This window comes from Moschus berezovskii, chromosome 9, assembly GCF_049115385.1.
Source record: "Moschus berezovskii isolate FMDL1 chromosome 9, NW_MosBer_1.0, whole genome shotgun sequence".
Classification (NCBI taxonomy): domain Eukaryota; kingdom Metazoa; phylum Chordata; class Mammalia; order Artiodactyla; family Moschidae; genus Moschus; species Moschus berezovskii.
This window is the reverse complement of record NC_142468.1, coordinates 109,363,563-109,389,536: the sequence shown is the minus strand read 5'-3', so window position 1 is coordinate 109,389,536 and position 25,974 is coordinate 109,363,563. Positions and strand designations below refer to the sequence as shown.

Here is a 25,974-nt window from a genome sequence, read left to right as displayed (position 1 = left end):
TTATACCACTGTTTGTGTAAGCAGAGGTGCTAAATATGCACTAGTAAAGTATGGATGGATAGACTATAGTTCTTACACTGTGGAATGGCATATTGATATTATAGAATGAAGCACTGTATGGAGACATCTTTAAGACCTATTATTGAGTGATAAAACAAGTTGCAGAATGAAGCAAATGGTATGATACCACTTATGTTGAAAAACAAACACAATCTTGGCTATTTTCTCTGCATCTTTATAGGTGTGAAACTATCTGGAAAGATACCAGCAGAATAATAACAATGTTTATTTCTGGGAAGGGGTAGAAGGGAAAGTAAAAGAAATTTTAATCAGAGGTGCCTGGCCTTATGTGTAAAGTGTTCTCTCTTTTCATGTTTTCTTATTTGTTTTCATTTTCACATCTTTATGTTTTACTTATGCAATTAAAAATAAATAAAAATTGACAGGTGGATAAACATATAAATAAATAGATTAATTAATGTATGTATGGTTGTGAGGGTTGGACTACAAGGAAAGCTAAGCACTGAAGAATTGATGGTTTTGAACTATGGTGTTGGAGAAGACTCTTGAGAGTCCCTTGGACAGCAAGGAGATCCAACCAGTCCATCCTAAAGGAAATCAGTCCTGAATATTCATTGGAAGGACTGATGCTGAAGCTGAAACTCCAATACTTTGGCCACCTGATGCAAAGAACTGACTTATTTGAAAAGACCCTGATGCTGGGAAAGATTGAAGGCTGGAGGAGAAGGGGATGACAGAGGATGAGATGGTTGGATGGCATCACTCACTCAATGGACATGAGTTTGAGTGAACTCTGGGAGTTGGTGATGGACAGGGAGGCTTGGCGTGCTGTGGTTCATGTTGTCGCAAAGAGTCGGACACGATTGAGTGACTGAACTGAACTGAACTGAACTTCAGTTCTGGAAAAAAATCCCAAGAGTCACAAGATGGTGAGCCTGGAAGAGATCCCAGAGATTTTTCAGTCTCACCAATGAAGACAATGGAGCTCTGGAGGATTATGTAGCTTGACTGTGGTTCCCCAGAGAGGTGTTATCATTGTGAATGCGGGACACATAGGTGGGGCTTACAGCCCTCACTCTGAGCCCAACCACCAGTGTTCCATGGGCAAGTGGCCCTTCAAGGTGCTGCCCCACAGAGCCTCCCAGAGGCTGGCCCTGTGCTCAGTAACCCGTGTATGTGCTCTAAAAGTCCTGAGCAGAAGTGCTGTTGAGCTCCCAAATGAAGCAGCCTTTGGCCAGATTGTTCACAGACTTTGTGACAATTCTCCCACATGCGTATTCATCATGAAGAAGAGTGTTTCTATATTTGAAACTACATTTTTTTTTGTTTGTTTTGGGTGATTGTGTGGCTTGGATTTTTGGTTTTAATTCTTCTCTGAGAATAAAGAGAAGGAAAAGTCCTACACTGCTCTCAGCTTGTGCAGCCTCCCCAGAGGTGTGAGATATAAACAGTCTGTTTCCTGTATGGCTTTCCCAAGGGCACTGAACATGTGATGATGTTTAATTGGCTGTTCCATGTCTTCAGTGCCTTGGTACAACAGCAGATACGATCATGAAATAAGAAAGAGCATCTGTGGCTGAATCACAGAGAAGGGGGGCAGCTCGGGAGAAAAGAGCAGCTTTCACAGGCAGTTCAGGCCTCAGAGAGATGATCTGAGAGGGGATGTTTGTGAGGTTATTTCCCATTTTAAACAGCAGCATTTAAGAAGTCTGAGTTGGGAGGGACCACACTTTATTACTTGTTCATACATTCTTCTCCCCCTAAGATGCAACCCAGGCATGGGTGTGTTGGCCTGCTTTTAAGGAATAAACCTTGGTTATTGTTTCCAAAGGAAGGGAGAGTAATAGTAGTAACTATGGAGTATTTGTTTCTAAGTGCTTGTTTCTTTGTTTTTTTAATAAAATTTATTTTTTAGGGCAGATTTAGATTTACAAAAGTTTCAGTGGAAAGTACAGAGATTTCCCACATTCCGCTATTATTAACATTTGTCATTCATGTGGTACATTTGTTACAGTTGATGAGTCAAATCGATATATTACTAACTGAAGTCCACAGTCTATATTAGTGCCCACTCTTCGTGTTGTGTATTCTGTGGGTTTTGACAACTGTATAATGACGTTTAGCCACTGGTGCAGATTCAGAAGAACAGTTTCACTGCTCTAACAATCCCCTGTGCTCCACCGGCCTGCTCCCCACCACCAAACCCCTGCAACCACTGACCTATTTAGTTTGGCTAAGAGTTCTACCTTTTCCAGAATGTATCATTAGACTCATACAGTAGAACTTTACTTTTAAGATTAGGGTTCTTTTAAGGTAAATTCACCCTTTTAGGCATACAGTTCTGTGAGTTCTAACCAATGTGTACAGGAGTATAAGCACCACCACTTTCAAGATATAGACTGCTTCTATCACCCAAGCAGCTCCTTCACGGCCTTTGCTATTAATTGTTTGATATGGACTTTCGGTCCTCTCTGCAGACCTCTGAGGGAGGTGCTCTTGTCGTGGCCATTTAACAATAAGGGATCTAGGACAGAGAGCTTTCCTGATTAGCTCAGGGGCATACAGTTACTAAAGAGGTGGGGCTAGTATTTGAATCTTGGTGATCTGATTCCACAGTTCATTTTTTATTGCCTGGTTATAACATCTTAATGTCCTACCTGTATGCTCCAAAAACGATGAAATTGTATTGTATCATACAACATAGTATTCAAAAGAATCTCCTAGTTCACTTCAGTTGCTCAGTCATGTCCAACTCTTTGTGACCCCATGGACTGCAGCAGGCCAGGCCTCCCTGTCCATCACCAACTCCCGGAATTTACCCAAACTCATGTCCATCGCGTCGGTGATATCATCCAACCATCTCATCCTTTGTCGTCCCCTTCTCCCACCTTCAATCTTCCCCAGCATCAGGGTCTTTTCCAATGACCCTGCATCAGGTTCTTTGCATCAGGTGTCCAAAGTATTGGAGTTTCAGCTTCAGCATCAGTCCTTCCAATGAATCTCCTAATTTACTCATAAATATCCACCTCCATCCCCCAACAAAAACCAGAAACGGTTTTCTCAAAGTCCCAAAGTGAGTGGCCAGATGGAACCAGAACCCAGGACTCCTGACTTTATATAAATCCTCAAGAGCATGCTTTGCTCGTAATAGGCACTTTATAAGTATCTCTTCGTTGGAACTGAAATATAGTCACATTCTCAGGGAAAATGAGGACAAGTCAGGATGACTGTCAGTCTGAGAAGCACTAAGGCGCTGAACACCTCCAGGCTTTGAGGCCATGTCCGTATTCTCATCGCACCGCCGTCAGAATGTTGTGAAGAAAGCCTGACACAGAAGAATCTGCAGGGAAGGAGCACAACTTTAGGATGAAGTGCCTTTGGGGCTTTGGGCTAGCGACAAGAGATACAGAAGAGTAAATTATACATATGAAAGTAGAAAATTTACAGTACACAGCCTCACTTTCTCCCCTCCCTCCCCTTCCACCACCTTTTGGAGAAAAGTTTGACTGTTGACAGCCCATCCCTGAAGGTGGTCTAGAACGCCTGTCTCCTGACTGAAGCTCATTAGCAGATTATTTGGCCTCTCCATTGAAGGGATCGGAGAAGGTTAGAAAATGGTTCATGTTTTGCAGGATGTTAAGTCTTTATTATGAATATTCAGTGTGGGGAGGAAGGCTGATGTTCTAGTCTCCAGCAATATTTAGGTAAGCAGCTAACAATGGCTTGTTGTATTATTACCTGTTAGTATGGCTATGATTTTTGCTGCCCTTGATTTAAACTTTTCCTAAGCCAGAGCTGAAGTAATCAAAGAAGTTTCCTTATTAAATGATAAATATTGGAGTTAAAGTTACTTTTTTAAGCAACAGTATTTGTCAATTGGCTATTAAGGGAGGGCATGCTGCTGCTGCTGCTAAATCACTTCAGTCGTGTCCGACTCTGTGTGACCCCATAGACAGAAGCCCACCAGGCTCCCCCTTCCCTAGGATTCTCCAGGCAAGAACACTGGACTGGGTTGCCATTTAAGGGATGGCATACCAAGCTGGAAATGAGAAGGAGTATAGTTAACAAGTTTCCCTGCTCTCAACTAGCTCATGGACTATATGAGAAAATGCCAACAAATAACTAGAGAGCAATGAGGTTTTCTCCTGTTAGGACAATAGCAAGTTTGGAAAAGAACATTCTGTTGACACTAGAGTATGTACAGGGGCTTCATGGACCTTGATACATCATAAGGGAGGAATAGGATTTAAGTAAGTGGCTGAAACAATACCTGGTACCTAGAATGCTCTCAATAATCATTTGTTGAATAAAAAAAGAAGGAAAATATGTATCTTACAGGTGGAACAGTACGGACAGAGGTGCAGAGATAGAACTGATTGAGGCCAACCTGACCTGACCAGGGCAGAAAAATGTAGAACTGAACTGGGCAGGGTAGAGTAACACTAGACTGCAGCTGCCCGGCAGGCAGATGACATTTTACCGACACCTTCCACATGCTGCCAACTATAGTAAGGGTGACTCATCTACCTTGAGTCTCACAACAGTCTCCAGAAATGAATTTTTACTATCTCTATTCGTACATGTGACTGTTTCAGCTTTGAGCAGTAGAGGAACCTTCCAATGATCAGTAGGTTAGTGGCTCGTAGACATTCTGTCGGATGCTAAGGCCCTGGTTCTCTCCACCATGTCACATTCTTTCTCAGGAGATACGTTTGCAAGTAATGTGATAAAGCCTAATCACTTTTGTTCTTAAGGAGAAAAGGGAGACAGGAAAGTGACTTAGGAAACTGTTCACTGGTCTACTTACTAAAGACAAGAGTATTAAAGGATGAGAATGGATATTGGGGGACTCAGATAAAAAGGCTGAAGTGAATAGTGGCAGCAGTGATGGGAATGGCAAATGTTAAAGCTATTTGAGACAAACCAAAGCAATGAAGCTTAGGTATAGGTTAGACATGAGGGATGACGGATGAGGGGAGCAGTTCTAGTTAATCAAAAGATTCGAGGGCTGAAAGAGGAGAAGAAAATGATACTGCCTTGGAACAAAAAGTTCTGGGAAATAGAATCTTGTGGGTGAGGGGAAGAAAATGACAAGCTCAATTTGGGACATGTTGATTGGAAAGTGATAACCGGAGACATAAATGGAAATATGCTACAGGCATCTAAAAATATGAGTCTAGACAAAGGTCAGGCTCAAATATAAAATGGGAAACCTTCTGCATTGAATACAGACTCTGTCAACAGAGGAGTGCAGAACAGAGCTGACATCACACCCATGATGATGCAGAAAGACAAAGAGAACCCAGGAGAGCCACTACACAGGGAGTGGTTGGAGACATGGAAGGGGAACAGAGCTGAGAGATAGCCAGACAGACAAGTGGGCAGAGAAGTTGTCATAAAGACGAGATGGTAGACAGGGTATGGGAACAATGACTAGCTCCCGACACTGTCAAGTGACTTAAAGACACTGTATGAGTTAGAATATTGGCTGAGATTCTATAACTGAAAAATCAAAATGGCCACATTAAATGGTTCAGGGTTGGAATGTTAATTCCAGAATCATCAGAGTCCCAGGATTCTTCTACTTTATTGCTCTGCCTCCTTAACACTGGGTGCAGTGGATTGAATGTGTGTATCCCTCAAAATTATATGTCAAAATCCCAACTGCCAGTGAGGTTATTAGGAGGTGGGGACTTTGAGAGGTGAACTAGGAAATTATGGATTAATGCTTTTATAGAAGGACTCCAGAGAGCTCTCCTATCCTTCTACCGTGTGAGGATACCACAAGGAGGTGGCAATCTACAACGTGGAAGAGGGCTCTTACCAGAACCTGACCATGATGGCATCCTTATTTCAGATTCCAACCTCCAGAACTGTGAGAAATAAATTTCTGTTGTTCATAAGCTTCCTAGTTGATGATCCATTGTTATAGAAGTCTAAACTGGGCTTTGTTCTCATGTTCTCACTGTTCCTCCAGTTCTTGCCATGTCTGTAATTAAGTTTGCAGAAAGAAGGAACAGGGAAAGGCCAACCTGGGAAGTTGCACATCTCAGTTTTCCATGACTGTTCTTGGTTACAGAGAATCTGGGAAATGAAAATCTTTGTCTGGGCAGCCATGTGCTCACCTGAATCTCAGCTTCATACTTTGTAAAGAGGGAAGCATGGATATTGGGGAACGTTAATCATCTCCATCTTGAATGGAAAGGATAATAATAATTCAGAAAAAACCCTTGAATTTGACAAATGGTTAGCTATTTAAAGACCTATTTAACTTTTCTTCCTGCCTCTAGTCTTACTGTCTTCCAAACCATTGTCCCTGAGGTAATTAAAATTAGTTTTCCAAAGTGTCTCACTCCTCTGCTTAAACACTGCATTGACTCCTCAGCACTTTTAGGATGAAGCCTTAACCTCTAAGTGTAGCTAGGCTGTTGTGACTAGAATCCCACCTGCCTCTGAAGACTCACCTTTCTGTTCCCCTCCCTCATAGAGCCTATTATACCCTACATTTTTCCCTCAGGGGCTTCCCTAGTGACTGAGATGGTAAAGAGTTAACCTTCAATTCAGGAGACCCAGGATCAATCCCTGGGTCAAGAAGATCTGCTGGAGAAGGAAATGGCAACCCACTGCAGCCCTCTTGCCCAAAGAACTGCATGGACGGAGGAGCTTAGTGGGCTACAGTCCATGGGGTCCCAAAGAGTCGGACACGACTGAAGGACTAACTTTCACTTGTTCCCTCACTCTGTTTCTCACATTGACTCATCTCCTGTCCCTCCCTCCGGTTACCTCTTTTTAGTATACTTTCCCCACTTTGCTTGGATTCTTCTGATCTTTATAGCCTAGATACTGCCCCCACCAGGACACTTTCTTAGGTCTTCCAAGACAGAGTTCTGAGCCACATATTGTGGTTGTTCTTCTGCCAGTCAGTCGTGTCCAACTCTTTGTGATCCCTTGGACTGCAGCACACCAGGCTTCCCTGTCCATCACCAACTCCCAGAGCTTGCTCAAACTCATGTCCACTGAGTCCATGATGCCATCCAACCATCTCATCCTCTGTCGTCCCCTGTTCCTCCTGCCTTCAATTTTTACCGACATCAGGGTCTTTTCCAGTGAGTCAGTTCTTTGCACCAGGTGGCCAAATTACTGGAACTTCAGCTTCAACATCACTCTTTCCAATGAATATTCAAGACTGATTTCCTTTAGGATGGACTGGTTGGATCTCCTTGCAGTCCAAGGGACTCTCAAGAGTCTTCTCCAACACCGGAGTTCAAAAGCATCAGTTCTTCGATGCTCAGCTTTCTTTATGATCCAACTCTCACATCCATACGTGACTACTGTAAAAACCATAGCTTTGACTAGATGGACCTTTGTTGGCAAACTAATGTCTCTGCTTGTTAATAAGCTATCTAGGTTTGTCATCGTTTTTCTTCCAAGGAGCAAGTGTCTTTTAATTTCATGGCTGCAGTCACCATCTGCAGTGATTTTGGAGCCCAAGAAAATAAAGTCTCTCACTATTTCTATTGGAAGGATTGATGCTAAAGCTGAAACTGCAAAGCTTTGGCCACCTCATGCGACGAGTTGACTCACTGGAAAAGACTCTGATGTTGGGAAAGGTTGGGGGCGGGAGGAGAAGGGGACGACCGAGAATGAGATGGCTGGATGGCATCACCGACTCTGTGGACACGAGTTTGAGTGAACTCCGGGAGTTGGTGATGGACAGGGAGGCCAGGTGTGCTGTGATTCATGGGGTCGCAGAGAGTCGGACACGACTGAGCAACTGAACTGAACTGAACTGAACTGTTTCTGTTGTTTCCCATCTGTTTGCCATGAAGTGAGGGAACCCGATGCCATGATCTTAGTTTCTTGAATGTTGAGTTTTAAGCCAACTTTTCACTCTCCTCTTTCACTTTCATCAAGAGGCTCTTTAGTTCTTCATTTTGTGCTATAAGGGTGGTGTCATCTGCATATCTGATGTTATTGATATTTCTTCCAACAATCTTGATTCAGCTTGTGCTTCATCCAGCCCAGCATTTTGCATGAAGTACTCTGCATATAAGTTAAATAAGCAGGGTAACAATATACAGCCTTGACGTACTCCTTTCCCAATTTGGAACCTGCCCGTTGTTCCATGTCCAGTCCTAACTGTTGCTTCTTGACCTGCAAACAGGTTTCTCTGAAGTATATATGTGCCATATATACTTGTCCTGAAAGTACCCAGAGCGTCATGTGTATCACTTATCCAAATCCACCTTGTAATCCTTGGCTTCTCTGTGTTACCCACTAAACTCTCAGCTCCTTGAAGAAAAAGAAGCCCCTGATGCTTTTGAACTGTGGTGCTGGAGAAGGCTCTTGAGAGTCCCTTGGACTGCAAGAAGATCCAACCAGTCCATTCTGGAGGAGATTAATCCTGGGTGTTCATTGGAAGGACTGATGCTGAAGCTGAAACTCCAATACTTTGGCCACCTCATGTGACGAGTTGACTCACTGGAAAAGACTAATGCTAGGAGGGATTGAGGGCGGGAGGAGATGGGGACGACAGAGAATGAGATGGCTGGATGGCATCACCGACTCTGTGGACATGAGTTTGAGTGAACTCCGGGAGTTGGTGATGGACAGGGAGGCATGGCGTGCTGTGATTCATGGGGTCGCAAATAGTCGGACACGACTGAGTGACTGAACTGAACTGATGTAAATCTGAGTGCCTGGAGGTTAGCACAGTGACTAGTACAGAGTAAGAAACTGAAAAGTATTGGTTCCATGAAAGGAAGGAATAATTCTAATGAGAGAAAAACTTAAAAGCTATTATTTATTAAAGTGGTGAAAACACTTTAGATTTCCTGCCCATTTTCTGTTGTTTCTTTGGCTCAGGCTCTGCAACATAATGAAGAGCTTATTAATATGCTGACAAATGGCAAAGAAAATGAATTACTTTTACAAGAAACATTAGAATGTGGCATTTATCTTACAACCTGAAACACTGCTGAATGTCATGATTCCATGTCTTAGAGCTAGTCACATTGTTTTTGGCAGTGCCCCTTTCAAGGGAGGGAAAATTGCCTATTGTAAAGGAAACATCCACAACCCACTATTTAGCAGAGCTGTAAGAGCTTATTTGCTTATTACCATGACAACCACCAGCCCAACACTGCACATTAGTGTACTTGTCTAGACAGTACCAAATTCATCAGCACTTCCTCTGCTGTGTGCCTGATTTTAAACAGGCAGGTGTGGCTCCAAGGTGCTACAGGGAAAGAAAAAAATGTTCTTTCCATGTGGGCAGATGAGAGTGTTGAAGGTATCCTATGAGTGTCTAAATGGCTAGCATTGAAGTATGCACTAATTTGAAAGCTCTAGTTAGTCTGTGTTTTTCTTTTTTTAATAAAACCTTACTAGAAATAGAGAACTAGAAATACATCCATATGGTCTGCCAACTGTGTCTAAAAATACTTTATATGAAAAAAGGAGCTTACTAACTTTCAAATTTATGACAAACTAAAAATCCAAAAATGTCTTTTAATTACACTTTTCTTCTTGTCAACAGTATTTCAAGTCAAAGACACCCAAAGCCATAAAGCAGACATCTATTGACTTAGAGTATTTGTAGCGTTCTTCAAGGGAGGAATCTGAGCAAGACTCAGCCCTGTGGATCCAGTCTCTTGCCGAATCTCTGGGCTGGACATTCCTTGGTCAGAGCCCTTCCTGAGACTTGGTCTTAAATCTCTGGCAGTGCTGGAAAATCAAATAGCAAGTGTCCTCTGGGAATATTTTGGAATGGAGGACCTAGAAAGAAAACATGTATATTTACCCTGGAAATTGATGCAACCAGTAGTTTTAACTAAGTTCATGGGTATAAACAGAAACTTTAAATTCTATTTGTGTATAGTTAACTATGTGACTGGTAACTCTGTATGCAATTTATTCTAATTTGATAGTGAATAACTGATTCATGGGGTCGCGGAGAGTCAGACACGACTGAGCGACTGAACTGAACTGAACTGAACTGAGGTTAGGCAGGGACATTTGGCCCAGGCCTTATATTCACAAAGGGCAGCAAACTTAAAAAGTTGACCTTGTCTCCAAACAAGCACATACAAAGAGTCAGAGATGTGCTGACAGAATTGGAACCAAACCGCATGCATCATAAACCTAAACTTGGGTCCCTGGCTGGGCCATACTTTTTTGCAGAGCACTGTGAGATTGTAGAGTTTATAAATTCCATCATTATTGTATGGAGAGCACAATTATATCACATTAATTTGTGTGTGTAAAAACCATTGGTTTTTTTAAAAAATAAATAATATGGAAAAGGAAACTTGTTTCACATGTCTTCCTTTTTGAAAATATATGCTATTGTTCTTTGTTGCTTTGTTGTTCAGTTGCCCAGTCATGCCCAACTCTGTGACCCCATGGACTGCAGCATGCCAGGCTTCCATGTCCTTCACTGTCTCCCAGAGTTTGCTCAAACTCACGTCCGTTAAGTCAATGATGCTACCCAACCATCTCACCCGCTGTTGCCCCCTTCTCCTCATGCCTTTAATCTTCCCTAGTATCAGGGTCTTCTCCAATGAGTCAGTTTGCATCAGGTGGCCAAAGTATTGGAGCTTCAGCTTCAGCATCCATCCTTCCAATGAATATTCAGAGTTGATTTTCTTTAGGATTAACTGGTTTGATCTCTTTGCTGTCCAAGGGACTCTCAAGAGTATTCTCCAGCATCACAATTTTAAAGCATCAATTCTTTGGTGCTCAGTCTTCTTTATGGTCTAACTCTCACATCTGTACATGACCACTGGAAAAATCATAGCTTTGGCTATACGGACTTTTGTCAGCAAAATCATGTCTCTGCTTTTTTTTTGACATTTGATATGAGATTTATTCACACTTTAACATACATTATTTGATCTGGGGGTCAGATATAATTTTTCATTTCAACAGAACTTTCACATGATTACAGTCACAAAATTGGCACTATTAAAAAATGAAATCAGAGCTAGACAAAGTATGCAGTTTTATGCCAGTTTAAATCTCAACATGCACACTCCCCTCCCCCTATTCATGATCTTGGAAGAATCTGCTGTGAGCTTACTAAAATGCAGGTCACAGATGACTGTTTACAAAATAAAACCTCTTTCCCTAGTGCTACTCGTTTTGTTGTAGAAAAATATTACAAATAAAAATTAGTGCTGTTCAAGGTGTTCATTTCAAAGTCACATATGATACACAAGTTCAAGCCATCTTTTCCTCGCATATAAAGACATCACAATACACAAAATGGAGACTGAATTACTGATCAGCCACTTCCCCCTCAATAATGACACAGTTTACTATGCCGACATTAAAAATGAGAGTGAAGTAAAACATTTCCAGGTATTGAGTACACTTATAATTTGTTCCTAGTCTGAAACTCAGAAAAAAATGCTACAGAAACATGCTGAAATTTATATTTCTTCCTGATACAAAAAATTTTTCTTAACAATTTGTAATTATAAAACAAAATTGCTATTTATAAAGAAATGGCTAATTTTTTCCCCCCATGGTTAGAATCTTACTTGGAGATGACTCCAGTTTTCAGTTGGGCTCTCTTTTCCTGGGGTGTTGGGGGGAGAGGTGGATTGTTGTTGATATTATACAGCACAATTCCATAAACCTAGGGATGTTTCAGAGGACTACAGAGCACTGTTACAATCAGCCAAAGTGTAATAATTTCCTGTCTTGTGATTATGCAAATTTTAAAGAAAAGAGGTCTCTGACAGGCTATATACAACAGTTTGCACTTCAGTGTTTCTCTCTCACACAGTTCAGATTGATTGATGACAAGCACTTGTCACATAAACTTCTGTAGGCACATCTCCATTCCTTCGCTTCACTGGAGGGGCAAGGTCTTCTGTGGGATCATGATTCTGGATTCCATTTCCTGAATAAGTGGGACTGGATAATATACTAGTTCTTCCCAGCCATGTTTATGCCATGCAGCATTCAGTATATCTTCCCTGGTCTGAAGATGCTTGTAAGCTCAAAGATGGTTCACCATATAGAGTTGACCAGTTTGGGAGAAGAACCCTCCAACCGCTTCATTACCATCCTGTCTGAAGCGAAGAGCACGAGCCCAGTAATTGCCCCATTGAAACATAGTTCCTGCTCGGAACTGGCAGGATCTGAGTTCATATACGTTTGGTCTGGACCGTGGGATGGGCTTATTCCAGAAACTGAACACCACCAGCAGCTGATTCTCGAGAGAAGCTTGTTGCTTCTTGCCTTACGGAATTCCAAAAATTCCTGATTTTCTTTGAGTTTATTCATCACCTCGGTGAGGGCTGGATAGCCTCCTTCATACCTCCTAAGGTGACCAGCTTGATCCTGCTCTCCACATCACGTGTTCCAAGTCCCCACCAAAGTACAAGGGTAATGTTTATCTTCATGAATCTTTGGCAACACCTCTTGACAAATTTTGTTGTATGCTTCTAGGCGTTCCGGTGTCACATTGTGAAACTGTAATTTGTACAGACTGTTGGTTTCCTTTTTGGCTAGGAGGTTAGAGTGAGCATCTTTCCTTGGGTCAGCTTTCTGGACAAGCAAGGGTTTTAGCCAGCTGTCCTCTCGAGGTCTGTTATTGGGAGATGTCAGTTTCCGGAGCTGGGGCAGGAGGCGGCAGGGGCTGGCCCGCGCAGAAAGCTGCAGGCCGAGGCCACCCCGCAGCCCTCCAGCCTCGGTCTTGCTCAGGTGCCTCGCTCTCACCGCGCGGGCGAGGTCTCTGCTTTTTAATGCACTGTCTAGGGTGGTCATAGCTTTTATTCCAAGCAGCAAGCCTCTTTTAATTTAATGGCAGCAGTCACCATCTGCAGTAACTTTGGAGTCCAAGAAAATAAAGGTCTCTCACTGTTGCCATTTCCCCCCATCTATTTGCATGAAGTGATGGCACCGGATACCATGATCTTAGTTTTTTGAATGTTGAGTTTTAAGTCAGCCTTCTCATTCTCCTGTTTCACCTTCATTAAGAGGCTTTAGATCCTCTTTGCTTTCTGCCATTAGGGTGGTGTCATCTGCATATCTGAGGTTATTCATGTTACTCCCAGCAATCTTGAAAATATATAGTCTCATGAAAATGAAGAGGCCACGGTTCTCTTATGACAGGAGCCTCTAGGGTCAGGCATCACTTTTATTACTGTTTGGTCTAAGTATTTTTGCTTGACTTTATGACGCTTGGTGGATGCTTAATAAAACATTAGTTTAATACATGTATGAATGAATGAACCATGAATGTGAATAAACATGTTTTGGTTTCTAAGCAAGGTCTCTTAAATTATGTACAAATAACTATTAAATATGCCATGGTTAGCTAATAAAAGAAATGTCATATCCAGGGAGCAAACCCAGAGAGTTTGATATCTCACTGAAATCTATAGCCAGAGAATCACCTAGAAGAACACTCAAATATCACTGATTGAGAAAAAAGTGGGAGACGTAAACTTGAATGAATGGAAAATGGACTGTAAAATATTTTATTTAAAAAATGAAGTTTTATTCTTCTTAAGCTAACTCAGAATAGACTGTGGTCTAATAGAGGTCAAGCTCTCTGCTTAATAATAACAGCAAGAAGCCCTTGTACTGTTTCCTCCAGCTGCTTTAACAAATTTCCACAAATTTAGTGACTTAAAACAATACAAATTTGAAAAAGATCTTGATGCTGCGAAAGATTGAAGGCAAAAGGAGAAAAGGGAAGCAGAGGATGAGATGGTTAGATAGCATCGCTGACTCAATGAACATGAGTATGAGCAAACTCCGGGAGATAGTGAAGGACAGGGAAGCCTGGCATGCTGCAGTCCATGGCAGTCACAAAGAATCAGACAAGACTTAACGACCAACAGCAGCATGTTCCTAATAGTTTGTGTTATCTTGGGAATATCATTTAAACCTTATCTCAGCTTCAGTTGGGATTGCATTTAGCTATAGATAAAAGAAAAGTTATCTTCATTAGTCTCTTAAATAAGGGTTTATAGTCTTACACAATAAAATCCAAAAATAGGCTGCTGAACCAGTATTTTATTTTTTCTTTTCATTTTTGGTCACATAATGGCTATGGCAGTTCCAGTCCTCACAATCACATACAAAGCAGGAAGGGAGAATGGAGGAGAGATTCAGCTGTACTTTAGTTCCTTTAAGCAAAAACCAACACATTCAACCAAAAAAGATGTCCCAGAAGCCCTAGCAGATTTCTACTTTATGAGACATGAGTCTGAACTGTAGCACATCCTCCTACAGCAGGACTAGGGAAAACGAATACCTGGACTGAAGCAGGGTAACTGTTCTCTTGAACACATTGAGGATTTTGTTAGCAATGAGATTGGGATGATGGAATGAATGGATGTCAGGTAGGCACCCAGTTGTGTCTACCACATTCCAACTTTGCAAAATGAAGTTAGTAACAACTAAACTACAAACTCTGTAGAGTCCTATGAGGTGTGTGTTTGTGTTAGTTACTCAGTTGTATCTGACTCTTCACAACCCCATGGACTGTATCCCACCAGGCTCCTCTGTCCATGGGATTCTCCAGGTAAAAATACTGGAGTGGGTCGCCGTTCCCTTTTCCAGGGGATCTTCCCAACTCACGGATCAAACTTGGGTCTCCATGAGGTTCTGATAGGATCACATATGTGAAAGAGCTTTGCAGAATGCCTTGCAAACTATTGAGTAGTTTATTTTATGCACAAATTACAAAGTATTCTACACTCAACTAAGTGCATAGTAGGTACACAAGTATTTATTTAGATTTTATGTTGAAAAGTAAACTTACCTTCTACTTCTGACAGAGGACTTTTATAAAATAATGCTATACACTGGGCTGATATGGCTTTTTCTTCTTTTGGAATGTATAGATTATCACCATGGTAATAACAGTAACCATGACAGCAAAGACTATCAACACTTCATTACAATTTAATGATAGAAAGGAAGGAAAAATGTCTTGTCATTTCAGTTGTACGGGAGAGTTTTTGTACGAACATACTGTTACTTGACCAGTAACATCTGTACTCCTAAGAAAACAACACGAAAAGCCAAAATATTGGTTTTATAGCTGATTGTAAAAAGTCATCATTCTGAGGCATAGTGTTCTGGGGTGTCACGTGGAGATAGGGGCCAAGTGGGAAAAACTCACATTTTGAATCATCCACATCACTTCCTATAACTCTGGGTCATTGCTCTTCATGCTCTGGAAGGAGAATGCATTCTGGTCCCTCAGCTAGTGAAAGCAAACTGCATTGCACCCTTAGGTTCCCTCTCATTTAATTTTTAAAGACCAATTTATTATGCTGTGAAGTTCTATTAAATATTAGACTAAAACTTTATTAATTATTATTTGTTATGCTAAAGCTAATGAAGGGGACAACAGAGAATGAGTTGGTTGGATGGCATCCACGACTTGATGGACGTGAGTTTGAGTAAGCTCCAGGAGTTGGTGATGGACAGGGAGGCCTGGTGTGCTGCAGTCCATGGGGTCAGAAAGAGTCAGACACGACTGAGCAACAGAACTGAACTGACTGAAAGATAATGTAGTTTATGTCAATGGGGATAAAGGCTGGATTTATTTTCTTCATTTTACTAAGCATTATGACTTCAAAATGGCTGCCTGAGGAGGCCTTACAAATAGCTGTGAAAAGAAGAGAAGTGAAAAGCAAAGGAGAAAAGGAAAGATATAAACATCTGAATGCAGAGTTCCAAAGAATAGCAAGGAGAGATAAGAAAGCCTTCCTCAGTGATCAATGCAAAGAAATAGAGGAAAACAACAGAATAGGAAAAACAAGAGATCTCTTTAAGAAAATTAGAGATTCCAAGGGAACACTTCATGCAAAAATGGGCTCGATAAAGGACAGAAATGGTAGGGACCTAACAGAAGCAGAAGATATTAAGAAGAGGTGGCAAGAATACACAGAAGAACTGTACAAAAAAGATCTTCACGAGCAAGATAGTCACGATAACGTGATCACTGACCTAGAGCCAGACATCTTAGAATGTGAGGTCAAGTGTGCCTTAGAAAGCAACACTACGAACAAAGCTAGTGGTGGTGATGGAATTCCAGTTGAGCTATTTCAAATCTTGAAAGATGATGCTGTGAAAGTGCTGCACTCAATATGCCAGCAAATTTGGAAAACTCAGCAGTGGCCACAGGACTGGAAAAGGTCAGTCGTCATTCCAATCCCAAAGAAAGGCAATGCCAAAGAATGCTCAAACTACCGCACAATTGCACTCATCTCACACGCTGGTAAAGTCATGCTCAAAATTCTCCAAACCAGGCTTCAGCAATATGTGAACCATGAACTCCCAGATGTTCAAGCAGGTTTTAGAAAAGGCAGAGGCACCAGAGATCAAATTGCCAACATCCGCTGGATCATGGAGAAAGCAAGAGAGTTCCAGAAAAACATCTATTTCTGCTTCATTGACTATGCCAAAGCCTTTGACTGTATGGATCACAATAAACTGTGGAACATTCTGAAAGAGATGGGAATACCAGACCACCTGACCTGCCTCTTGAGAAACCTGTATGCAGGTCAGGAAGCAACAGTCAGAACTGGACATGGAACAATAGACTGGTTCCAAATAGGAAAAGGAGTACGTCAAGGCTGTATATTGTCACCTTGTTATTTAACTTCTATGCAGAGTACATCATGAGGAACGCTGGGCTGGAAGAAGCACAAGCTGGAATCAAGATTGCTGGGAGAAATATCAATAACCTCAGATATGCAGATGACACTACCCTTATGGCAGAAGTGAAGAGGAACTCAAAAGCCTCTTGATGAAAGTGAAAGAAGAGAGTGAAAAGGTTGGCTTGAAGCTCAACATTCAGAAAACAAAGATCATGGCATCTGGTCCCATCACTTCATGGGAAATAGATGGAAAAACAGTGGAAACAGTGTCAGATTTTATTTTGGGGGGCTCCAAAATCACTGCAGGTGCTGATTGCAGCCATGAAATTAAAAGACGCTTACTCCTTGGAAGGAAAGTGATGACCAACCTTGATAGCATATTAAAAAGCAGAGACATTACTTTGCCAACCAATGTCCGTCTAGTCAAGGCTATGGTTTTTCCCGTGGTCATGTATGGATGTGAGAGTTGGACTGTGAAGAAAGCTGATCGCCGAAGAATTGATGCTTTTGAACTGTGGTGTTGGAGAAGACTCTTGAGAGTCCCTTGGACTGCAAGGAGATCCAACCAGTCCATTCTAAGGGAGATCGATCCTGGGTGTTCATTGGAAGGACTGATGCTAAAGCTGAAACTGCAATACTTTGGCCACCTCATGTGACGAGTTCACTCACTGGAAAAGACTCTGATGCTGGGAAAGGTTGGGGGTGGGAGGAGAAGGGGACGACAGAGAATGAGATGGCTGGATGGCATCACCGACTCTGTGGACATGAGTTTGAGTGAACTCCGGGAGTTGGTGATGGATAGGGAGGCCTGGCGTGCTGTGATTCATGGGGTCGCGGAGAGTCGGACACGACTGAGCGACTGAACTGAACTGAACTGAACTGATGATTTCATGTAGATTTAGTCAATAGAGTATAATCCATCATTATCATGACATCTAATCCTTTATTACTTCAAAAGGCATAGCTCTAGACAATATTGATGTTTTCCTCCATAGATAAGTTTATTTTATCTCACCTGTAAAACTGACAATAGCTCCTTAATTATTCAAGAAGTCTATGTTAAGAAAATATACAGTTGTCTCCAATATACCTTTTAGATCTGGTTTATAATATATAGATATAGATTATATATAAAAATAGACTATATATATAAATATCATATGTGTGTGTGTGTGAAAACCGTGTGTCTATATATGAAATGTATGAATTGAATGAAACAAGGAATTGGTTTATGGGATTATGTAGGCTGGCAAGTCTGAAATTTGAAGGGCAAGCTGGCAGGTTAGACACTCTTAGGCAGGAGTTTCTCCTTCAAGTAAACCTCAGTTTTGCTTTTAAGGCCTTTCAACTGATTAAATGAGGCCCATCCACATTATCCCATGGATAATCTCTTTTCCTTAAAGTCAAGAGATTGTAGGCATTAACCACATCTATAAAATGCATCCATAGTGATGCCTAGATCAGTGTTTAGCTGCAATCTGGCTGCTATAGCCTAGCCAAGTTGACACATAGAACTAAATTTCACAGTGTTGTTTAGCTTTTTCTTCTAGGCCTATGGTGTCCTATATGGTGACCACCAGCTCCTAATCAGCACTTGAAATGTAGTTAGTCTGAACTCTAGTGTGAAATCCATACCAAATTTAGAAGACATAGTACAAATAAAGAGTATAAATGATCTCATTAATACTTTAAAAAGTATTTAATTTAAAAATTATTTGGTTATCATTGTTTTTATTATTGCTTATATGAAATGATAGTATTTGAGGTATGCTGGATTAAAAATGTTTTAACTACTACAATTAATTTTATTGGTTCATTTTACTTTTTAAAGTGGATGACTAGAAAATTTTGAATTATATATGTGGCAACATATATATGTGGGGAGGGCAGTGCTACTCTAGCCTCTGTACTTTCTGTAACCTAATAGAAACTAGACTCTAAAGACTTGGTTAGATTAAGCCTAAACTATCCCAGTAAGATTACCTTGTCATGGTACTTCATATGGGAGTTCAGTTCAGTTCAGTTCAGTTCAGTCGCTCAGTCGTGTCCGACTCTCCGCGACCCCATGAATCACAGCACGCCAGGCCTCCCTGTCCATCACCAACTCCCGGAGTACACCCAAACTCATGTCCACAGAGTTGGTGATGCCATCCAGCCATCTCATTCTCCGTCGTCCCCTTCTCCTCCCGCCCCCAACCTTTCCCAGCATCAGAGTCTTTTCCAGTGAGTCAACTCGTCTCATGAGGTGGCCAAAGTATTGGAGTTTCAGCTTCAGCATCAGTCCCTCCAATGAACATCCAGGATTGATCTCCTTTAGAATGGACTGGTTGGATCTCCTTGCAGTATAAGGGACTCCCAAGAGTCTTCTCCAACACCACAGTTCAAAAGCATCGATTCTTCGGCGATCAGCTTTCTTCACAGTCCAACTCTCACATCCATACATGACCACGGGAAAAACCATTGCCTTGACTAGACGGACCTTGGTCGGCAAAGTAATGTCTCTGCTTTTTAATATACTATCAAGGTTGGTCATAACTTTCCTTCCAAGGAGCAACATGTGGGAGTAGAAAGTATCATCTCTGTATATACTGTTAGTGATTTAGAGCTTGGTCACAGGATTAAGGTGATGAACACTGAATCTTCCTTGGTAAAATTAGGTTTTTCTCCTTATGACCAGGACGAAATCCACACGGTGTTACTTTGCTGCCATAAGAACATTCTGTTTCTAATCACCAATTTATCTAATGATTTCAATAGCCATTGATAATTCTTGCTTAAATCAATAATTTCATCAGAGATTTCAAAAATAGCTAATGTTCAATTTTGTCATTTCTTCTACATAAGTAATTATCGTTAGTCCATCAAATAGAGGTTTTCTGTTTAACTCAGATCATTTGGTTGGTATAAATATTTATTGAAAATATTCTTGTCTCTTTCCTTTCATTCTTACTTCTCTCCTTCTATTGCCAGTTTTCAATGTAAAGAATTGATTTAATGAATGCCGTAAATGATGATAAATTACTTTTTTCTTGGTTCCTCTTTTTCAATATCATTATAAACTTGTGGATTTTCTTTACATACAGAATATCTTTCAGTCAACTTCAATCATTATTCTCTTTGATGCTTAAGTTTTTATACTTAAACTATGGGTGGCCCTTCAGTTTGGTTCCAGTATCCTCTGACACAATCTCATTGATCCTGGAAAGCTTTCTTGCTTTCTGGGAAAGCAATATATCCCAGACCAGACTCACCTTGTGCCTTTCTGCTCATATTTGAATCAATCATTTCCTTAAAAAACCCTTGTATTAGAAAATGTGTTTAGAAACTAAGATCTTGTGCTTAGAGTCATAATTTTATTTACTTGTAATTATATCTGAATTTTATGGTCATAAACTTGGGGTAAAAAAATGGAATTTTATTTCCCTATAAGCAACCTGAATTTCCACTGATGTTAGTAAGCTCTTTCCAATCCAATTAAATTCAGTCCCTTCTGGATTTTTCTTAGGCTTAGTTGGATTAAAATTCAATCAAATTTAGATCTCTTTTGTTTCTTGCAATCCTTACCTTTTCCCCAAAGATAATATAGATGTCAGGGCTAGGAAACACGAGTGTTTTATGTTGTCCTAGAACCTAAAAGGAGGTGTCATATTCATGTGTAGGATGCGATGCCAGACTTTGAAAATAATAACACAGGATCTCTTTTCAGCAGCATCCACATCTAAAATGTATGTGTTCTCTCTGCTCCTTGGTCCCTAGTTCTCTGCAGACCACTCTGTGTGCTCTCTGTCTGAGCTGCTAGGAATTTCTAGGTCTAATCATCCACTCACAACTGCTGCCACCTGCATCTGGATTTAAGAAAATTTAGGATGCTCTCTTTCCTTCCCTCTGGGACTCCCTCTGGGGCTCCCTCTGGGACTGTCTTTCTGTTCCTTACCACATATTTCTACTTTAATGCTGGCTTCTCTTGAAGTATTTTGTCTTCTACCCAAGACAATAAATACCACTAATTTTGGTGTAGGAGGCCAAAAGAAACACGAAGAAAGGAAGACTTGTGTTATTGTTTCCAAATATTACTTTGCTTCACATCACTTCAGAAAGATTTGCTATTCCCTGCCTTAGCGCCTACCCTTTCTCACCTCCAGAATTTTGCTCATGTGTTCTTTTTGCATAGATTGACCTTTCCCACTCCCTCCCAGGCTCTGTATATTCAGATCCACCCATTCTCCGGGCCCACACAAGCCTAGAAAATAGTCCTTTCTCCTTCTATTCTAATTATACTTCATTTCTACCTTTCTTGTTAAACTTATTATTTTATTCATTATTCATTCTACGAACATATACTAAGAATTTTCTTCCTACCAAGGTTTGTGCCTTTAAAATCTGAACTGGATTGTATATTCTTTGGAAGGAGAATCAGCTTCTAGTTAATGGTTGTATTTCTGTACTTATCAACTATTTCTGAAGGAAGGAATGGCTGAATGAATAAGCATGTAATTTGCTGACCACCCAGACTGCAGGAACCTTATATTTTCTCTAGCTCCTAGGGCTCAGATGCCTAAATTCTTGGCTTTCCATACTTCTCTTTCAAACCTGCTTTCGTCTGCACCTATCTTCTCTTTTTCCTTTCTAAGAGGAGAAAGAGTTCTATTTTCAACCTCAGACACAACTTTCTACTCATCTTATGTCTAGAAAACATCTCCTAACTTCCCTAGGATCTTGATTCAGCAGTGGTCTCCCTTGTTCTATCTTTACCCTTTCTGTTAACTCCTTCTACTCAGCATATAAACAGGCTCTAGTGTTTCAAATCTTTTAAAGCCCTCTCCCTCTTTTACCCTAAAATACTCCTACCTGCCTCTCTATCTTCATCTCCTGCTACCTGCAACCGTAAAGCTATGTTCCTGTCATACTGAAATATCTGACTCTCTATCTTAGTTCACCTATCCTTTTTACTTTTCATATGCTCTTTTGCTTGAATATCTTCTCATTCTTTGCCTCAAAGTCTCAGCTCAAGCGTTCTCTCCTCTGAGGGGTCCTCTACGGCTCCCACGGAATAGATGGTTGTAATTTCACCAGTTTCAACTCCCTTCTATAATTTCACCAGTTTCAGATGTGTTATAATTATCTGTTGATTTATCTGCCTCCTGCAAGTGATTGTGGCATCCTTGTGGGCAGTTACATGGTCTTATTAATAACATGTATATTCCCAGTGGTTGGCTGTAGTAGGTCCTAAGGACTTTAATTGATATACTGATTAATGAATGAACCAATGAGACTGACCATCTCATTGTCTCTAGCTGCTCCACCGTGCCCAGGAAAAATCCTATGATAGTTCAAGCCAATGTGTGTTCCTCCTGTAGCCAGCTCTGGCAAGGGCACCCTGACCTTGGCAAGGTTGTGTCATGTATTGAGTAGGAAATCAACTAACTTTCTTGTTTGTGTAGTAGGCTGGCCAAAGGAAAGATGTCTGTGTGTGGTGAGGACAGCAAATGAAAAGACCTTCTGTGCAAGGAATGTTCCTCTCTTTCATTTCATAGGAGTTACCTCCTTGGAATGTAAACCCTAATTCAAGGAGGGTTGCAACAAATCTTGCTCAGAAGGGCTAGGACAAGTAGACGGTTGTGGAAATCTTATTCCAGTGTCTGAACTTTCTGCTAAAGCAAATAGGAAAAGAAAAAGAAAAAAACCCTCATAATTATCCATCTTGGCTATAAGTCCTTTCTACCATTCATTGAAAACAAGTATTAGGGAAAAACCGTAAAAAATAATCTAACAAAACCCATTCATTTTGCCCGCCCTAATTCACATTTTATTTTTAAAAATTTATTTGTTTTTTAAATTTTAATTGGAGGCTAATTACTTTACAATATTGTATTGGTTTTGCCATACATTGACACGAATCTGCCCCGGGTGTACATGTATTCCCCATCTTGAACCCCCCTCCCACCTCCCTCCCCATCCCATCCCTCTGGGTCATCCCAGTGCACCAGACCCGAGCATCCTATATCATGCATCGAACCTGGACTGGTGATTTGTTTCATATATGATAATATACATGTTTCAATGACATTCTCCCAAATCATCCCACCATCACCCTCTCCCACAGAGTCCAAAAGACTGTTCTATACATCTGTGTCTCTTTTGCTGTCTCGCATACAGGGTTATCGTTAACATCTTTCTAAATTTCATATATATGCGTTAGTATACTGTATTGGTGTTTTTCTTTTTGGCTTACTTCGCTCTGTATAATAGGCTCCAGTTTCATCCACCTCATTAGAACTAATTCAAATGTATTCTTTTTAATTGCTGAGTAATACTCCATTGTGTATATGTACCACAGCTTTCTTATCTATTCATTTGCAGATGGACATCTAGGTTGCTTGCATGTCCTGGCTATTATAAACAGTGCTGCGATAACATTGGAGATGAAGAGTCTAAGGTCTAGAGTAGTGGGAGGAAGCCTGTCCAAGGTCTTGTAACCAGTAACTGGCAAAACTGGTATTTGATCTCAGGTTTCCTGATATCCCACCCAATACCTTTTCCACTTAATTATGCTAATTATATGCATAAATAGAAAAAGTACATGAAGAGGAAAAGAGATGACCACAGCAGCTGGAATGTATTATGATACTGTAAGGTAATTTAACAGCCTGCATATGATTCCAAACATTACTGCATTTGTCATTTCCTTATATTGATCTATGACCTGGTGTTGATCTATCCTGATACTAAAAATATTTTAGTTTGAAGTAATTGTTTCACATTTTGGTTCTTCAACTACAAAATGCATGGTTCTACTTTGGAAAGATCATGAAATCAATGACAGAATTAATATTTGATAATTAAGCACAGTATTTGATAATGAAATTGCCAGATCACCATTCAATTCAGTTCAGTTCAGTCGCTCAGTCGTGTCCAACTCTTAGTGACCCCATGAACCACAGCACGCCAGGCCTCCCTGTCCATCACCAACTCCCGGAATTCACTCAAACTCATGTCCACAGAGTCGGTGATGCCATCCAGCCATCTCATTCTCTGTCGTCTCCTTCTCTTCCCGCCCCCAGTCGTTCCCAGCATCAGAGTCTTTTCCAGTGAGTCAACTTGTCGCATGAGGTGGCTAAAGTATTGCAGTTTCAGCTTTAGCATCAGTCCTTCCAGTGAACACCCAGGATTGATCTCCTTTAGAATGGACTGGTTGGATCTCCTTGCAGTATAAGGGACTCTCAAGAGTCTTCTCCAACACCACAGTTCAAAAGCATCAATTCTTCTGTGATCAGCTTTCTTCACAGTCCAACTCTCACATCCATACATGACCACGGGAAAAACCATAGCCTTGACTAGACGGACCTTTGTTGGCAAAGTAATGTCTCTGCTTTTTAATATACTATCTAGGCTGGTCATAACTTTCCTTCCAAGGAGTAAGCGTCTTTTAATTTCATGGCTGCAATCAGCACCTGCAGTGATTTTGGAGCCCAAAAAAATAAAGTCTGACACTGTTTCCACTGTTTCCCCATCTATTTCCCAAGAAGTGATGGGACCAGATGCCATGATCTTCGTTTTCTGAATGTTGAGCTTCAAGCCAACAATTTCACTCTCCTCTTTCACTTTCATCAAGAGGCCTTTGAGTTCCTCTTCACTTTCTGCCATAAGGGTGGTGTCATCTGCATATCTGAGGTTATTGATATTTCTCCCAGCAATCTTGATTCCAGCTTGTGCTTCTTTCAGCCCAGCGTTCCTCATGATGTACTCTGCATATAAGTTAAATAAGCAGGGTGACAATATACAACCTTGACGTACTCCTTTTCCTATTTGGAACCAGTCTGTTGTTCCATGTCCAGTTCTAACTGTTGCTTCCTGACCTGCATACAGGTTTCTCAAGAGGCAGGTCAGGTGGTCTGGTATTCCCATCTCTTTCAGAATGTTCCACAGTTTATTGTGATCCACACAGTCAAAGGCTTTGGCATAGTCAATGAAGCAGAAATAGATGTTTTTCTGGAACTCTCTTGCTTTCTCCATAATCCAGCGGATGTTGGCAATTTGATCTCTGGTTCTTCTGCCTTTTCTAAAACCATTAGATAGCTGTTAAGAGTTGGAAAGGGTCTGAAGTTTTACCATCCTTACAGTCTTTCAAGTCAGCTTCATGGCTGCTGATGAAGACACAAAACCCCTGGGTTAGAATCATAAGACTTTATCAGTCCTGGCAAGAGCAATAGTCAGAGTACACTTGCATTTGCATTGGTTTCCTAAACCCCAAGTCCTGCAGGGCAACACAAAGAAGGCTGGATGACAGTAGCATTCACAGCGGGTTGGTGTGACAGAAGAGCCTGGAGGATAGGGACTCTGAATCTTCTATAATATATAGTAAGGCTGGCTGCCTTTTGCTGTAAAGGGAGACACCATCTCTATCTCCAAAGGCTGCCTGCTGTACAAACAAAAAATATCCCTGGAAAACTCATCTGAAACAGAGATTGTCAGAACCTCTACTTACAAAACATGCAAAATCAAGATGGACCCACAGAATATCGTCTTGTACTAATAACTGCCTACTCATTTCTTTACAGTCTTGGTTTCTGGTGAATTTTTCCATGAGTATGCCAGCAGAAGCTGGGGCCACTCTGCTTAATCTGGCTGAGAGAAGCTGGGACTGAATCTTCGAATTACTCTTACACAGCATTTAATTAAGGATACTCTCACCAAAACTTCAACCAACAGGATGAGGCCATCTGCTGTGCTTGCTTTAATCGTGCATCTAAGGCTCAGACCCACTTAGCTAAATAAATCCCATAAACCATCCGTGTCTACTGTAGAAAGTGTCAAGTGGTTTCTCCTTGAATTGCTTGGCCTGAGGCATTAATCCAGGTGCAGTAAGATGTATTAGTGATTGGACAGATTCCATCTTGGCCTGCAAGGAGGAAGGAAGTCTAGGAAGATTCTGTCCTCCAGACTAACTGGCCTGTGGATTGAGACTGACCTAAATACCTTCCAGCACCAAAGTGAGTCATCAATCAGTTCAACTAAAGTCAGGGGGAAAATGTGTATTGTCTTTTTTAGTTGAAGAATTCCTTTTGTAGGGAAAACTGTCTTGAGGGTGCCCATAAATAAAAAGTCAGTTCTCCCTCTGAGAATTTTCCCTGAAGTAACATTATTTTGGAGAGGTCATTGCAGCTGTCTGAGGACTACATGATCTAGAAGTGGTATTTCTTTCAACACTTTTACATCTCCTATGACCATCTATAAGGTTCAAAGCACTGTGTTTTAGGGAGGGAGGCAAGTTAGTGCCTGGCTTTCACAAAGAAATACAGTCCTGGGCAAGCTGCTGTTG

At 41.1% G+C, this 25,974-nt stretch overlaps 1 pseudogene; it reads right to left on the bottom strand.

Moving 5' to 3' along the window:
• Nucleotides 1-11,869: 11,869 nt before the first annotated feature.
• The window catches only part of LOC129563416 (protein NipSnap homolog 2 pseudogene), a 29,302-nt pseudogene continuing 15,197 nt past the window's right edge, over nucleotides 11,870-25,974 (bottom strand).